Source organism: Panthera pardus, unplaced genomic scaffold, assembly GCF_024362965.1.
Source record: "Panthera pardus isolate Hobbes unplaced genomic scaffold, ASM2436296v1 HiC_scaffold_16, whole genome shotgun sequence".
In the NCBI taxonomy this organism is placed as follows: Eukaryota; Metazoa; Chordata; class Mammalia; order Carnivora; family Felidae; genus Panthera; species Panthera pardus.
In genome coordinates, this window is record NW_026526721.1 from 94,535,842 (window position 1) to 94,552,432 (window position 16,591).

The 16,591-nt window shown below is 43.1% G+C and overlaps 1 non-coding gene across 1 annotated transcript; it reads left to right on the top strand.

The window, feature by feature from the left end:
- The first annotated feature begins 10,418 nt into the window (after positions 1-10,418).
- Positions 10,419-10,524, top strand: LOC128777440 (U6 spliceosomal RNA). The gene has a single exon (XR_008422700.1). It is a non-coding gene; the product is annotated as a U6 spliceosomal RNA (small nuclear RNA).
- Positions 10,525-16,591: the final 6,067 nt, after the last annotated feature.

Sequence of the window (16,591 nt, forward strand, 5' to 3'; positions counted from 1 at the left end):
TGAGGAATGCCGGGCTGGCGGTCAGGTGGGGAGGTTGGGAGTGAGAAGGAGGTATCAGAGCTGGTCCTAGAAGGGAGGCAGATAGGGAGACTGGCAGGAGTGGATGAGTCAGGAAGTTAAATGCCTGGTTCTGTCACTTCCTGGGGTGTGACCCCTGTAAGCCATGCCCTCATTTGGAGACTAGCACTCACCCTCGCCTCCTGTTGTGCCAACCAAAACTGTCTCCACACATTCGTAAATGTTCTTCCCTGGAGGACAAGACTGTCCTGGTTGAGAATCACTGCAAATCTACCCTCTCCTTCCTCAGAACTTCGGCCTCCCTTTGGGAGAAGCCTTCTCCAAAGTCTTGGGTTCCATTTTGAGGTCAAAAGCACTCCTGGAACCAGTGTATCTTCTCTCCTGCTGGATTGTGGGCTCTTTACTCACTGTCTTCCTGACTCCCCTGTGCATACTCCTGCCTCTACACTGCGCCTGTTTCTTCACACACAGGAACAAGGAACATCCAGGGGAATCGGATTCTAAAACATCTGGCAACCTTTGAAGACAAAATGACCTAACTTAGGGCCAAACAGAAATAGATCCAAAATCTGGAGATTGCTCCAGATATCGCTGACTGCCATGTAGGTGTAATGATATCAAGCCGCTATGCTAGACTAGTTCGTAGATAACTAATATAGCTCTGATACTATAGAGAAGGCTTGTGAAATAAAAGACAAACAACTCTCTGCAGAACATCTGCAGAACTCACTGCAGAACATTTGAATGAAAGCTGGGAAGGAAAAAGCACGGAGGGCAGAAAACCAAGTGACTTGATTGGCAGGTGAGACCACCGTCCCTGGGGGCACCAGGGAGGGCTCAGGACTGCATCATTTAGCATTTAAAGATGTTGCTCTTTCTTCATTCAAAGGGGAAAACAACCTACTTTTTGTTTGGTTTGGCTTTCTTTCTTCCTGGTTTAGGATTCAGCACATCACCCAAGTTGGTGGATTTCACTGAAGTATTTTCCCCAAATGACCTACAGTTCCATTTTCTAATATGCTGCCACCCTCCCACAGCCTAGCAGTCAGAGATTGATATTCTGTAATTTTCAGCCACTAGCTGGAGCTTTTCTATGCACTTCTGTAATACTACCACTCATTACAGGTAAAAATGAGGGAAGTGATTACGGCGCTGGTGGAAAATCAGCTGCAGCTGAAACACAATATAAGTCTAAACCGTAGAAGGGCTGGGAATCCACAACTTGACTGAGCAAGTACACTCAGCAACCTCAACGTCAAATTGCTTATTGTAAGGTGGGGCTGGAAGATACTGCAAAGCAAATTCAAGTTACCTTGAAAAATAATTAGTGAGGGGCGCCTGGGTGGCTCAGTCGGTTAAGCATCCGACTTCAGCTCAGGTCACGATCTCACGTTCCGTGAGTTCGAGTCCCGCGTCGGGCTCTGGGCTGATGGCTCAGAGCCTGGAGCCTGCTTCCGGTTCTGTGTCTCCCTCTCTCTCTGCCCCTCCCCCGTTCATGCTCTGTCTCTCTCTGTCTCAAAATAAATAAACGTTAAAAAAAAATTAAAAAAAAAAGAAAAATAATTAGTGAGATGCAAAGCCTTGGAGATGGAAAATTTCTTTGAGATTAATTATTGCTGCTCAAATCTAGCCAGTCTCTGTCAGCAGCAAAGACAGTCTACAGCTACAGATCTCATCTCTTTGAGTGCTGCTGGAAGCTTCTGTTGGATCCTGATCTAAAATCAGCTTGAGTCTGGGGGTACCTGGGTGGCTCAGTCTGTTAAGCGTCTGACTCTTGATTTCGGCTCAGATCCCAGCGTCCTGGGATCAAGCCCCGTGTCGGACTCTGTGCTGAGCGTGGAGCCTGCTTAAGATTCTCTCTCTCTCTCTCTCTCTCTCTCTCTTTCTCTGTCTCTCTCTCTCTTCCTCTGCCCCTCTTCCTTGCTTGAGCCTGCACACATGTGCTCTCTCAGCAAAAAGAAAAATAAATAAATTAAATTAATAAAAAATACAATAAAATCAGCTTGAGTCTAGCATTAGAGGGGGTAGCCCATGCTGCAGAGGGAACTGCATAGTCAGAGGGTCAGATGAGCCCCAAATGCACAGGGAAGAGAAAAATAGGAAAAGCAATATCTGAACTGAACCATCAAGTCAGATTTAGAGGCCTTAGCCTCATCTAGTAACCCAGGCAACTGTCAATTCTTTGTGTGGAAGAGGAGAGATGAATGATGAATGTCTCCTTCACTCACAATACCCAGCGCACCCTCAGTGGTTGAAGACAAAAAAAATCCAACAGAGTGACACATCCCATTTCTCACGTGCAGCACCCCTCCTTGGGAGCATTCCAGGCACAGAGGCAGAAGTTGTGAAGTGAATGAAAATCATCAGCAACAACTGGAAAGGAAACTTGAACAGCGGAGGGGGGTGGGGGTCTTCGCACACCCAACAGGACTGGGGCTCACACCCCACGAAGGAGGGGGCATGAGAGAGCGGCAGGTCGTTTCCTTGCACGGAGGTATCCTTTGTCCTTTAGAGCTGACGTCATCATCCACTACAGCCGGGAACGGCAAGCACACTTTCTGCCGACTGTGCTGCCGGCCAAGGATCACGCAAGCCTCCAGTGAGTTGGGGGAGGGTGTCTGCATGAAAACACAGCTGAAGGAACAGGTGAAAACAGCCACAAAACACAAAACAACCAGAGGAACTGTGATCGTCGTTTTTGGTCTTTCTCCTTCTGTAGGAGCAGCCAAAGTAGTCAACATTTGGAGAGCACGTGGAGTCCCTCTTGTTACTGCCTTTGTGGCTGCAGCTGGAGGTTCAGATGACTAACCAGGCTTCAGGCAAAGCTGTAACTCACAGGATAAGGAGGGAGGAAGGGAGAAAAGGGAAAAAAAAAAAAAAAAAAAAGGATCTGTCAGTGGATTTGCTTTTTTTGGGAAGTTAAAGCTCCTATCCATACATTCAGCCCAAGGTGGTACCAGCCCACACTCGCCTGTATGAGCATTAAAAAAGAGGCCCCTCCAGGTGCCTGGCTGGCTCAGTAGGGAGAGCATGAGACTCTTGATCTTGGGATCGTGACTTCAAGCCCCACGTTGGGTTTAGAGATTACTTAAAAATAAATAAATAAACTTAAAAAAAAAAAAGAAGAGGCCTCTCTTCCTCTAGGGCACACAGTGTGGTGAACAGATGGCAGCTGGATTTTAGGCATCAGCCACTAAACCAACATGCACACCCCCATGATCACCTATGTCAGTCATATCCCAGCAGAAAATAGATGGAGCGTTCAAATTAGGACAATTCAAGGAAGGTTTAATAATGGACCTTTATTAAGGTGTGGGCAGGGTGAGGGGAGGAAGCACAAGGGGTTGCACAGAACCTCTAGTCTGAAAGGATGAGAGTCACGGTGTCACTGGACCTTGGAAAGACAGGGTTGGGTAGAGGAGGTCACCTGCCAGGTGCTGTGACCTCAGGAAAGCCGTTCAGTCAAAAGAAATCTCACAGGGAGAAAGTTGAGGGAATAAATACCTCCACCTCACTCTGCTCTGTCCCTCCAAGCTTCTTCTGGGATTCACTGGCTGACTCACCTGGAAAGCCAGAGGGAAAGGAGTTCATTGATGTGGCTTGTGCAGGTCAGCCTCTGGTGCAGAGAAGTAGCTAGAAGGTGGACAATGGACCTGGTGGTACACACAGGAGATATCCACCCTCCAAGGCAGTACCGCTCCAATCATTTATTTGCCATTCAAACATGTTCAGAACTGTCTACCCAGTGCTGCATCGGGTTCTGGGGACACTTTGACATGTCTATTCTGGGTCCCTAACCTCAAGCAGCTTTTTTCTAGTAGGGGAGATAGCTTCCTTGCTTGCTTTCTTGTTTCCTTCCTTCCTTCCTTCCTTCCTTCCTTCCTTCCTTCCTTCCTTCCTTCTTCTCTTTTTGCCTGTGAATCAGAGTAAATCTAACCATCTTGGGAAATTAGAATTCTTTTCTTTTTACTTCCAGCCATGTGGCTTAAGCTTCCACTTAAGTGACTGGGTGGGGGTGGTGGGGGGAGGAAGGGGCTGATGTTATCTTGAAGGCTCCTGACAGCTTGCATTTTATGAGTTTGCCTGCTTTATAAAATATTAACCAGAAAAATATTAAAGTTTACAAATGCAGCAACAGACCCAGAGGGACAATGTGATGATATCATTTTTGATAGGTTTTTAAAAACATGAAAAGCATATCTGACAACAAAAGGGGGGAAAAGTTCATGTGAATCTCTTTTCCCCTTCAGTGTGAGCAGGGTGGTATATATTTGTTTTCTGTGGACAGTGCTGACTCACCACGGATTTAAGGATTACTAATGAGTGTTTTTGCTTCTCATTTACAAGTGGAATATATTAAGAAATTACTCACCCACTCTGTGTGGTTTTTAATTGAAACCTACCTCTCTGTGTGGATGAGCAGAATTTGTTTTTCATTGCATACAGGGGCTGGTTGACCTTTTCAGCTTCACAGGGCCTGAAATGTGGTCGGCACATTTCCGCTTTTCACATGAACAACCTGTGCAATCTGTTTACATAGAATAACCGAACTGCCCGATGTTTCTTAGAATCCAGAATTCATTGCCTTAGAATATTCTCTGTCTCTCTCTCTCTCTCTGTCTCTCTCTCTCTCTCTCTCTCCATTCCCCCTGCCCCACCTTCTGAGCACTTTTTTTTAATGTTTATTTATTTTTGAGAGAGAGAGAGAGAGAGAGAACATGTGGGGGAGGGGCAGAAAGAGAGGGAGTCCCCAGGATCTGAAGGGGCTCTGAGCTGACAGCAGCGAGCCCTATGCAGGGCTTGAACTCACGAACCATGAGATCATGACCTGAGCTAAAGTCGGATGTTTAACCAACTGAGCGACCCAGGTGCCCCCTGAGCACCTTTGAAGCAGAGAAGATGCAGCATGAGATGGCATGTTTATTAACCCAATTTCTACTCTCTATTTTAAAATATGCAGTAGACCATAGTCTGGGAGGAATTATTACCCCAAATGTGACAGGAAAAGAGTGATTATGTTCTCATATTCAAACACTAGTAAAAACCAATAAAAACCTGACATCAATAACTAAATGGACAAAGGACATAACTAGACAGTGCTTTGAGAAATCACATCTACCAAAATGAGGAATTTAGCAAATATTTTTAATGATAATGCTCAATGTTGTAAAGCAACAGTTAACTGGGCTGACCTTGTCGACCTTGTGTCTTTTTAAATAGTAATATCCATGGCTTTCTAATTCTGTTTCTGGAGTTCCATATTAAGGGAATAATCTATCAGAAAAGCTATATGCTTTAAAATATTTATATATCATACAATCCTGTTACATACTGTAGCAAAAAAAGGAATCACCCTAAACCCTCAAAATCCACAGAGACATTCAGTGAATTATAGTATATCCATTTTTCTGGCTATTCTGTATCCATTAGGAATGTTCAATATATCAACTGAAAAAATGAAAACTGTGTATGTACTAAGTAATAATTATTTTAAAATATGCACAGGGGAAAAAAAAAAACCTGGGAAGAAATATTTTAAAAATACTGAGAGTGATCCCATGCATGATAGTTTTTTCTTTTTCCTAAGTTCCAAAAAAATTAATAGAATAAAATTCAAACCTGTATAAAATGCATAATTTACAAGGAAAATATAATCCTACCCATGTCATATCAGGAGCAGTTCTCCACCAGCTTAGTTCAAACGGCAGGAAAAGTGCCGTTGTCCGTCATGAGTCCTGGATAGTGGGCCCATCTCTAATCACTGTGTAATTTTGGTCAAGCCCCTTACCTCTCTGATTTTGTTTTCAGAAACGAAGAGAGATGCACTGAATTATCTCTCAAGCTCCTTCTGGCCCCCAAATCTATGAATCTTGATATTCTAGGAGGAAGAGTATGTGCCTCAATTCACTGAAATCACAAACGGGAACTGAGACACTTCTTCACCTAAATCAGGGGCAAAACGTCAGGCAGAGAAGGGACAGAATCAGAAACTAACGTGTGTTTGTCTCATCAGATATTGCTCAGAAGAGATTAAACAGGGTCTTTCCCACTGAACTCCTCACATCCTCTGTTTTTAGTGTATAAAACCAGGCTTTATGGAAGGGCGAGCTTTATCAATTATTCAGCACATGTCAATCTATTGTTATTCGGCCATGTAGAGGTGGTGCCCTTTATATACGATTTGGGTTTCCATATGCCAATACAAAACCTATATCTCTAATTTCTAAGTCCTTTTGCTTTTCTCGTGGTCATTCACAATACAGAGTACTCTGAGCTTCTACAGATTCAGTGTCTAAAACTGAAGGTGACCCTGGATAACAGAATCTACCAATTCTTCATGCAGGGAAAAGTGAAGCATTAGTAGGAGGGTTTTGTTTTTTGTGTTTTGTTTTTTTAATGTTTGTTTATTTTGAGAGAGAGAGAGAGAATGCGAGCAGGGGAGGGGCAGAGAGAGAGGGAGACACAGAATCGGAAGCAGGCTCCAGGCTCTGAGTTGTCAGCACAGAGCCCAACACGGGGCTCAAACTCACAGACCCTGAGATCAAATGATCTGAAATCAAGAATCGGACATTTAACCAACTGAGCCACTACACACCCCAGTAGGGGGTTTCTTAGCATGCTTCAGGGCCTGGAAATGCTCTTCATTCCTTTTCCAAATGATAGAGGTTTTAAACATTAGATTGGTCTTTTCTTAGGGGCCGAAGTAAGTAAATCATCTCTTGGATTAAATGTAAGTTGATGGGCTCCCCTTAATCAAAGAAGTTTATCAGTGGTTGATAAAATGAAACCTGAAATATGCTTCATCTCATGGGTGTTAGTGGGTGAGTCAATTCCTTCATTTGTAAAATGGGAGGCTTGGGCTTTATGCTTCCAAAGCCACCTTTCGGCGTCCTACTTTGCAGGCTTACTACAGAGCACCTAGGGCTGACCCAGGAGCTACTAGAAGATGCAGATATAGGAGCTTTGGGGATTCTGGCTCTCAGGAAATACCCGCAATAGTTACTTACATCCATGAAAACAGAGAAACAAATGGCAAAATACTCTGGCAGCTGTGCAGACTTTCCAACTTACAACTGCGTAAGGTGACAACCTACCTGATCCCTGAGCATGAAAAACCTCACCCACACTTGCCCTGTCTTTTCCTCATAGGAGGGTTCCTAGGTCCAGGAGGTGCCAGGACTAGAGGAAAATGCAGAAAAGAAACTATAAGATCTGAAAGAAAAATATTTCCCTGGAGAATTTCCCTGACCATTGAGGGGGTCAGTTAATAATGAATCCATTACGAATCTCCAGAGAGCTGAGGGTTCCAGCAGGTGGGGATTTACTTCCTGACATGGTTGGACACGGAGGAAGGTCACAGGTTCAGTCCCCGGGCCCCCTTCCCTTCCTCAACCGCACACCCTTCTTCAGAGTCTCATCCAGTCTTCCGGCTTTAAATATCAGGCTGCTGACAACTCCCAAATGGATCTCACACCTAGCTGACAACTCCACTTGGATGCCTTATAAGACATCTCCAATTTAAATATCCAAAGAAAACTCTTTTATTTTAATGTTTATTTTTGAGACAGAGAGCGCAAGCAGGGGAGGGGAAGAGAGAGAGGGGGACAGAGGATCTGAAATGGGTTCTGCACTGACAGCAGAGAGCCCCAGACGAGGCTGGAACTCACCAACCATACCGCGAGATCAAGACCTGAGCGAAGTTGGATGCTCACCTGACTGAGCCACCAAGGCGCCCCTCCAAAGATAACCCTTAATCCCTGCTTTCCACTTCTGAATTTGGTGCTCCCCGCAAAACCCAGTGGTCATTACTGGCGTCTTCCTTCTTCCTCATCCCTCACCATCATTTCAGCTGTCAGCTCTGTTTCCTTTGAGATCCAACCGGCCCCATCTCCACTGTCACCACTGAGGTTCCAGCCATTGTCACCTCTCGTGGGGGCAACACGAATAACCTCATAATTACTCTCTCTACTTCCATTTCTGACCCCCCTCTAATCTAGTTTCTGCACTGCAGCCAAAGGTTCTTTTCAAAACGTGGTTTGAATTACACTGTTCACCTGCTTAAAACTTATACCTGTCTCTTCACTGTGCTTCAGATGAAATCTTAGGCTCGTGCTATGGGGTCCTAAGGCATTCATGATGAGCCCCTTGCCCTCCTCTTCACCTTGCCTGGGGTCACACTTCTTTTGGTCCAGTGCACTGCAGTCCCACTGGCCGAATTAACATGCTACATGTGATCCTGCCTTACAGTCTTTGCCCCTCTGGTTCCCTTTACCGCCCCCCCCCCCCACCACCGTTTGTGTGGCTGACTCTTCTTCAAGTTTCAGTGTCAGTGTGACTTCTACAGAGAGACCTTCTCTGATGACCTATCCAAAGGATACCCCACCTTCATTTCTGTCTGTGACAGTACCCTGTTTATTCTTTCTTAGCACTTTCTAAAACCTGTCATTATTTTATCACTCATTTGATTACTGTTCTAGTAAGGACAACGTCAACGTTCTAGACAGGAGCAGAGGTTCTCTTCTTGCCTATGTATCTCACATCCAGCATATAACTGGTGCTCAATAAATATCTGTTGATTAAATTAATTAATTAAAGGACATTAGTTATTCCTATTTTGTGGCTAGTTGTTAGGAAAACATTCTGATTAACCTAATCTGACTGAGGCAGATTCTGTTCCCCCCACCTCTGTGCAAGTAGAGGTTTTGCCACACGAAGGGAAAAAAGAATTTGCAGCCTCATTTCCTGAAACCAACTCTTAAAAGAATAGAAAACTCTGTTCCTTTTTCAGGAGGACTTCTGAAAAGTTTCCTTTTCTGTAGCCTCTCCCCCAGAAAGCTTTGGTTTCACAGGGTAAAGAGAATATTAATTATAATTTATGTGAGCTGCTGTTTATTTTATAGTCAATTGCCTTGTAGCTCAATAACATTTATGCCTATCATTAATATGTGTCAGATTGATGTTCTTTTAAGTTTTATTTAATTATAGCTCATATAATACAATTTTCCCTTTTTTTAATTAGAGGAAACAATACATCAACTGGATGGACTATTATGCAACCATATAAAATTATTATTGTGTAGACATAGTAACAAGCAACAATGTTTATGATTCATTTTAAGAGGCAACAGCAGAATACATAATTGCTCTGATTTATAATTAAAACTATCAAAGTATGTATACAAATGAACAAGAACGAATAGGAAACAGGAAAAAAACACTTTGGTTTTCTAGTGTGTTTTATTTATGTATGATTCTTTTAAAAATTATTATTATTTCTCGGTCCAATATTAATTGCACAATCGTCAGAGGGAGCATGGGCTATAAATATGGCTGCTGGTACATACCTGAAGTTACTGTACCTACTAGAAATGCATGGTGCTAGCCTGAGAAAGTCTCACTGTTACTACTCTGGCTTATTTGGGCTGCCTAAAAATTGTGCCCTTCTGTTTAATGCTTATGGCTTTAGTGCCTGATTCAATGCTTCTTCACTCAAATATCCTATCAGGAGGGGCGCTTGGGTGGCTCAGTTGGTTAAGCATCCGATTTTGGCTCAAGTCATGGTCTCATGGTTTGTGAGTTCGAGCCCCACATTGGGCTCTGTGCTGATAGCTCAGAGCCTGAAGCCTGCATCGGATTCTGTGTCTCCCTCTCTCTCTTCCCCTCCCCCATTCGTGCTCTGTCTCTCTCTCTCTCTCTCAAAAATAAATAAACATCTAAAATTTTTAAAAATATTCCTATCAGGAAATGACAGCAAGATGAGCATCTGTAAAAGTTATATTTCCTGTTTGTGCTCCATGAGGATGTCTGTGTGAAAGTGTGTTGGTTAGGGTGGAGGAAACAAGGAGGACAATATATTTAAAATAACTGCAACAAAGTGTGCTGTGCCTGGGTGGCTCAGTCAGCTAAGCATCTGACTCAATTTCAGCTCAGGTCAGGATCTCAGGGTTTTTGAGATCGAGTCCCATGTTGGGCTCTGTGCTGGGCATGGAACCTGCTTAAGAGTCTCTCTCTTTCTCTCTCTCTCTCTCTCTCTCTCTCTCAACAAATTAAAAAAAATAAATTTTTATAAAATAAGTTACAAGGAATGGGATGGATTTCTATGTCTTATGTGCAACAATTCCCAAGATTTATTGCTGAGTTAGTTTTCTTTAAAAAGTAGAAACAGGGGCACCTGGATGGCTCAGTCAGTTAAGCGTCCGACTTCGGCTCAGGTCATGATCTCACGGTCCGTGAGTTCGAGCCCCGCGTCGGGCTCTGTGCTGACCACTCAGAGCCTGGAGCCTGTTTCAGATTCTGTGTCTCCTTCTCTCTGACCCTCCCCCGTTCATGCTCTGTCTCTCTCTGTCTCAAAAATAAATAAACGTTAAAAAAAAATTTTTTTTAAAGTAGAAACATGTCACGCTCGCTTCAGTGGCACATATACTAAAATTGGAACAATACAGAGATGATTATTATGGCCCCTGAGCAAGGATGGCACACAAATTGCATGAAGTGTTCCATATTTTTTCTTTTAAATAGACATCTGACTATTAACAAAAAGTAGAAACATGTGCATTATACCATCATTTGATATAAACAAAATAAAATAAAAAAAGAAAGTCAGAGGAGGATATATATTTATATCTATATATAGATTTTTTTAAAGCATGGATTTGCATAAATATATATACTATATATCTATAATACAGATGTGTATATTAGACACTCACATGCAGAGACATGTTTCTGAGCAAAGATTTATCTGGAAAGACAGACAACTGGTAATAATGGCTGCCTCTAAGGAAGTGAACTGGAAGACTGAGGTGTGAGTGAGCGTATCATCTTTCACTGTATCATCTTTCATGCTGTTTAAATACTTACCTTTTATGTATATTATCCATGCAAACAAATAACTAAGTCTTCGCTAATGAGGATAGAGAACCATTTGCCAACAAACCAAAATGACTGCATATGAAGCAAATTACGTTAAATGCTTCATGAATGGATTTTTTTAAAATACATAAAGGATAAAAAGGAAAATAAATACAGCTAGTATTATTAAGTGCTGCCTAAATTGTGTCCTGAGCATTTTGCATGACACAATGGGGCAGATATATCAGAGAAATAGAAGAGGTCACTATCTGTATTAATTTGCTGGGCCCTCCGTAACAGAATACCACCAGCAGGTGACTTATTTTCCTGCCGTTCTGGAAGCCTGGAAGACCAGGTACCAACAGGGTTGGTTTTTTCTGAGGCCTCTCTCCTTGGCCTACAGTCAGCCACCTTTTCTCCCATGTTGTTCATCCCTGATGTCTCTTTGTGTGTCCTAATCTCCTTTTCTTAAAAGGACACGGTTAGACTGGATTAGGGTCCAGACTAACAGCCTCATTTTAACTTCATTACCTCCTCTAAAGACCCTCTCTCCAAATACAGTCATATTTTAAAGGTTTTAACATACGAATTTTGGGGGACACAATTAATTCACAACACTGTCTTTGAGTTTTCATTTGAGTCAGTGAGCTAAGCCATATATGCTTGAAGGAAAGAGAAGAAACAATGTTAAAGGCAGCACACAATTAAATGTCAAAGTTAATATAGAAGCTAATGTGTGAAATTCTTTTTTTTTTTAATGTTGATTTATTTTTGAAAGAGAGAGACAGAGAGAGAGCAGGAGAGGGGCAGAGAGAGGGAGACAGAGAACCCAATGTGGGTTCTGTGCAGACAGCAAAGAGCCCAATACAGGGCTCAAAAACATGACCCTGTGAGATAATTTATATATAATATAATTAACCTGAGCCGAAGTCAGATGCTTAACTGACTGAGCCATCCAGGAGCCCCTGAGTGAGATTTCCTAGAGATTCCTAGGCACAATCTCCTATTTAAAGAAAAAAAAGAAAATTAAGAATCCATGAGGAAGCAAACAACAGTTAGTCCTTGCCATAGTTACCGTACCAGGTGCTGTGGGCAGGGTCTGTCTGTATGGAGTTTGGGAAAACAATTCGTTCACTAAATTATAATGTGATATGCGTATCTCCCCACCATACTAAGGCAACTCATGAATTCAATCAATTTAGTGAAAAAATAGTATCTCTAATGCTACTTGAAGTTGCCTAGGCAAGAGAATATTAGATTGTTGGAAAGTTTTATTTGTTACCAGTCATTTTATAACAAGAACAAGTGAGTGGGACTCATACCCATAAAAATGTAATAATCCCTCCATCCAGGAGAAGGCATTATAAGTCATCCTTGTTAATCAACTCAGGCAGTGAATATTTAAGTGAGTGCCCCTACAAAGAGCCCAGGTCTTTTTAGGGCTTGCCATAGATCAGAAAAGAAAACCATCATGTCTGCCTGAGGGAGTACTCAATCCAGCCAACCGAAGCTTCCAGTTGGTTAGATACTTCACCTGTTATTTTAACACCCTGACCCATCTTCCTTACTTGTTTCTTCTTGCCCAATTTCTTCTTCTCTCTTTCCTCATTTTTTTCTCATTCTGTGTACATGTCCAATAGATAGAAGAGCACATGATTCAGAATCACACCAAAGTGATGTAGTCCTTAACCTCCCAGCTCCACACAATACGACGGAGAAAGTTCTGTCTGACCTGCTCTGTACAGGAGTTCCTAACAACGTTCTGTTCAACCCACTCCTCAGGAACTGCGAGCGCTTGATTGGGCAATGTATATGAAAGCACTGTAGGAGCAGTGAAGCCCTCTTCAAAAGCTGGCTATTACTACTGTGCAGAAGTAAACAAAACAAAAAACTGAAACACCAGTCGGATCCACTGGAGCTGGTCATGTGGCCCAGTCGACTGTAATTGTCAGGTACCTTGAGAGTATCAGGGCTAAGAAGATGTGTTTTTGTTGCTCAGATGGTGAAATGGGGAGCCATACAATGAGGGAAAGCCCCCCTGGTAAATGAGTCAGGGGCAAATATACATATCATGAAACAAAGGGAATTTTGGCGTCTTCTTCCATTTTGAAAATCACTTACATATCAGCGTTGACTATTAGGTTTCCTTCAAAATGTCCGTCTTATGGGTATCTCAAAGGGATACATGGTAAAACAGCACAAATGGTATTTTTGGTGCCCTGAATCCAGGAAAGGAAGAGACCCAAGAAACTCAAGTGCCAATCAGCTCCTCTATGTGATCAATCCCTTGGGGAAGATTATGTAGCCACCCAAAGACCATTTAAAAGCAAAACAAATGTGAAGCTGGTGGGCTGCAAGTTGACCACACAGACCTCCTTTCCCCCCAAAATGGAAGCTGTGGTCACAGTGTAACAGTGGACTCAGCCCCTACCACTGTTCCCTGATTGACTAGTTCCTGTGACAGATGCCAGAGGAGGTGAATCTTCAGGACAATTCTCCAGGCCATTGACCCAGGTGGCACAGAATCCTAGGGGGGATCCAAACAAAGAAAGTTGTCAGCTCTCATTTTCTCAGTTTAAATTTCTGGAGGAATATGGCCACATGTGTTTGAGCAGGAAAAAAAAAAAAATGTCGGGATCACTTTTTGGATTAGCTGAGCTCCAGAAACAGACAGGTGTTGTTTTGTTGTTGTTGTTGTTGTTGTTGTTGTTGTTGTTGTTTTATCTGTTTCCTTCTCCCCACTGGCCTGACTTAACCAGTCAATCTAAGTAGCAAAATTCCATTTTGCCCGAAGGCCCAGTCTAGTTCTCATTAGAACACCTATTTGCTTTGAATGAGAGGCCCTTAGACCTTCCCCTTCCTACAGAAAAGTGTTCACATCTAATCTGGGATGAAAAACTTTCCAGTGACCCCAGGGGTAGGGAGGAAGCCGGGAACGGAAAGCTTCACACCACTCAGTGCCTGTCTGTCCACCAGATCATACCAGCTCCCCTTCAGCTGAGCCAGAGAGCGCCTGGAAGGGCAGCATGGAACTCCTTACTGTCATCACTTGTCCCTTCCTCCCTGTTTTAGTGCTTCCAAGAAGGGGGAGGCCAATGTGAAACTGGGGAATCAGATCTGCTCTGAGCTTACATGACATTCAGGCCTAGGCAGGGCTCCTCCAGGAATGGCTGTGCCCTCCGGAAACTTTCCCAAGCTCCCAGTGGGCATTTGTGGAAGGAGGTGAAGGAGGGACGAGGAGGTGCTACATGTGGCACAGAAGTAGTGACTAGGCCTCTGTGTCCTCCCAACAGGGAGGCGTGCTAGAAGAGAAAAAAGCATGGGCTTTGAAGTCAGACAGGCCTGGGTTTGAATCCTGTTTCGGTCACTGTATTAACCAGCTCAGGCTAAGTTATGGTGCAGTAACAAACAAATCCAGAATCTTGGTGGCTTGCAATAACAAAGGTTTATTTCTCACTCAGTCTACACATCATTTGTAGGTCAGCTGCAGTTCTGTTTCATGTTTTCTTCAGCTCAAGACCCAGGCTAAAGGAGCAGCCTCTGTTTAGGAAACTGACCTTGTGGAAGAAGGAGAAGATACAATGAAATCATATGCTGGCTTTAAAATTTTCTGCTCTCATCGCTTCCATTCATATTTTACTGACCAAACCAGTTATACCACTGAATCTAACATCAACAGAGCAGAGATATTTAACCCAACAAAGGATAGCAAATATGTTGAACAATAATACACCTTGCCACAGCCATTTACCGTGTGTCCTTTGGCAAATTACTGTGAGGTGAGAACAAGGATGTGAACCTAAAGTTGATGACGGGAAGGTTAAATAAAATACGGATTTTAAAAGTGAGTATATTATAGTAGGAACCAGACAAGTTAGTTCCCTCTCACATTTCATATACGAGACTTATCAAAGAAATTCTCATCCCTTCAGAATTAGCTTTTATGATTCTCTTCTATGCAGATGTGCCAATGTTAATGACTTCTCTTGAGAAATGCTTGCATTGTAATAATGGCCTTCCGTGCTATTTTAACCTAAAGTCTTAACTCTAACGATGGGAATTTCAGACACCAGAAGGTGTCGATATGCTTGACCACTTTCTTCCTTGCACCTATGGCCCTCTAAACTTTCCAGTTTGGACCACTTATCCGAATTAGGAAGAACTATAATGCATCATGCCATGTAAGAAAATGAAAGTTGGAACAGCTACAGCTCAGTCCCCTAGGACTCTCAGAGGGTGTGGAACATACCTCAACAATTTTGATGACATCATGCAAAGAAGTACAGACATTGTAGCAGAAAGAGGAGTTACAGGGTTGCCAGGGCCAGGTGAGGTGATACCCATTGAGAGAGAAGGGTGGAGACGTGGACTGATGGCCAGGCCAAAGACAAACAACTGTCTCTCTCTGAGGGATCCTCAGTACCAAGGGTGGTGTGGGAAGAGAATCAGACAAAATTTGACATCACCCTCAAGAAAATATGAAATAGTTATTTCTACAACACCACGCCCATCAGCAAAGGCAACTAGCATCAAACAGAACCAGATCAAAACAGAGCTTGGCCAGGGACATCTTCCTGCCACATATATGTCGTCAGGTATATAATATGACTTTTGCCTGCATCATCTCTCCTTCCAGCCCCCTGCAACCACACAGAATGGAGACCTAGAAAAGAAGAAGGCAGGCTGTGTGCATCTCACATCCTCTTCTTCCACCATCCAGAGGTCATGCTCAGGCCTGTGCTGCAGGGAAGGGAGAGAGCGAGCTTTAATACACTTTGAAATTGAACTGGACTCTTAATTAGCAAAAGTGACAAGAAAGTTATGGAATCGGCTGAACATGCTGCTGAGACAGGAAATGGAGGACTTATCAGAGCATAGTTTAAAATGGTAATTGGAAAAAATAAAGCTGCTATACTCCACTGAGTTAAATCTCCTCAATAAATTGTGAAACCTACTTCTGAATCATTACCTGATTATGTTTCCCTGATTAAAGACTAACTTTCTCATTTCAGGGGTGGAGTTAAAAGTGGGTTCTTTTGGGGCGCCTGAGTGGCTCAGTCAGCTGAGCTCCAACTTCAGCTCAGGTCATGATCTCACAGTCTGTGAGTTCCAGCCCTGCATCGGGCTCTGTGCTGACAGCTCAGAGCCTGGAGCCTGCTTCGGATTCTGTGTCTCCCTCTCTCTCCGCCCTTCCCCTGCTCACACTCTGTCTCTGTCTCTCTCTCTCAAAAATAAATAAACATTAAAAAAAAAATTTTTTTTAAAGTGGGTTCTCTTTTCCTTTAAATAGTGGGTGTTAATTTGGGGAACATAGACTCGTAAGCACAGGTAACATAATCACTTTTAATTCTGCCTTTCAATCTGCCTTGTTCCAAAGGGATCCCAAAAGGAAGTGGGGCCCCCAACCAGAAAAGAGTGAAGTTTTTTTCTCATTCCAAGCCAGATTGCAGATTTACAGATGGTGAAGGGGAGGATGGAATGGTCCAAATGCCTGTGAGTTCCTAAGAACACTAGGCCTGCTTTCTCCAGTCAGGAGAAAGGATAGAATGGAAGTAATTCTCAGAAGGGGTACCATGGGAGTACGGACCGTGAGTCCCATTACCTGAGACTATCCTGGAGAAACTGGGTGAGCCCGGAATCTTAACAAGAGTTAAGCTCATACCTTCTTTACTAATTAAGCTGATACATCCATTCAGAAGATACATACTGAACACCACAATAT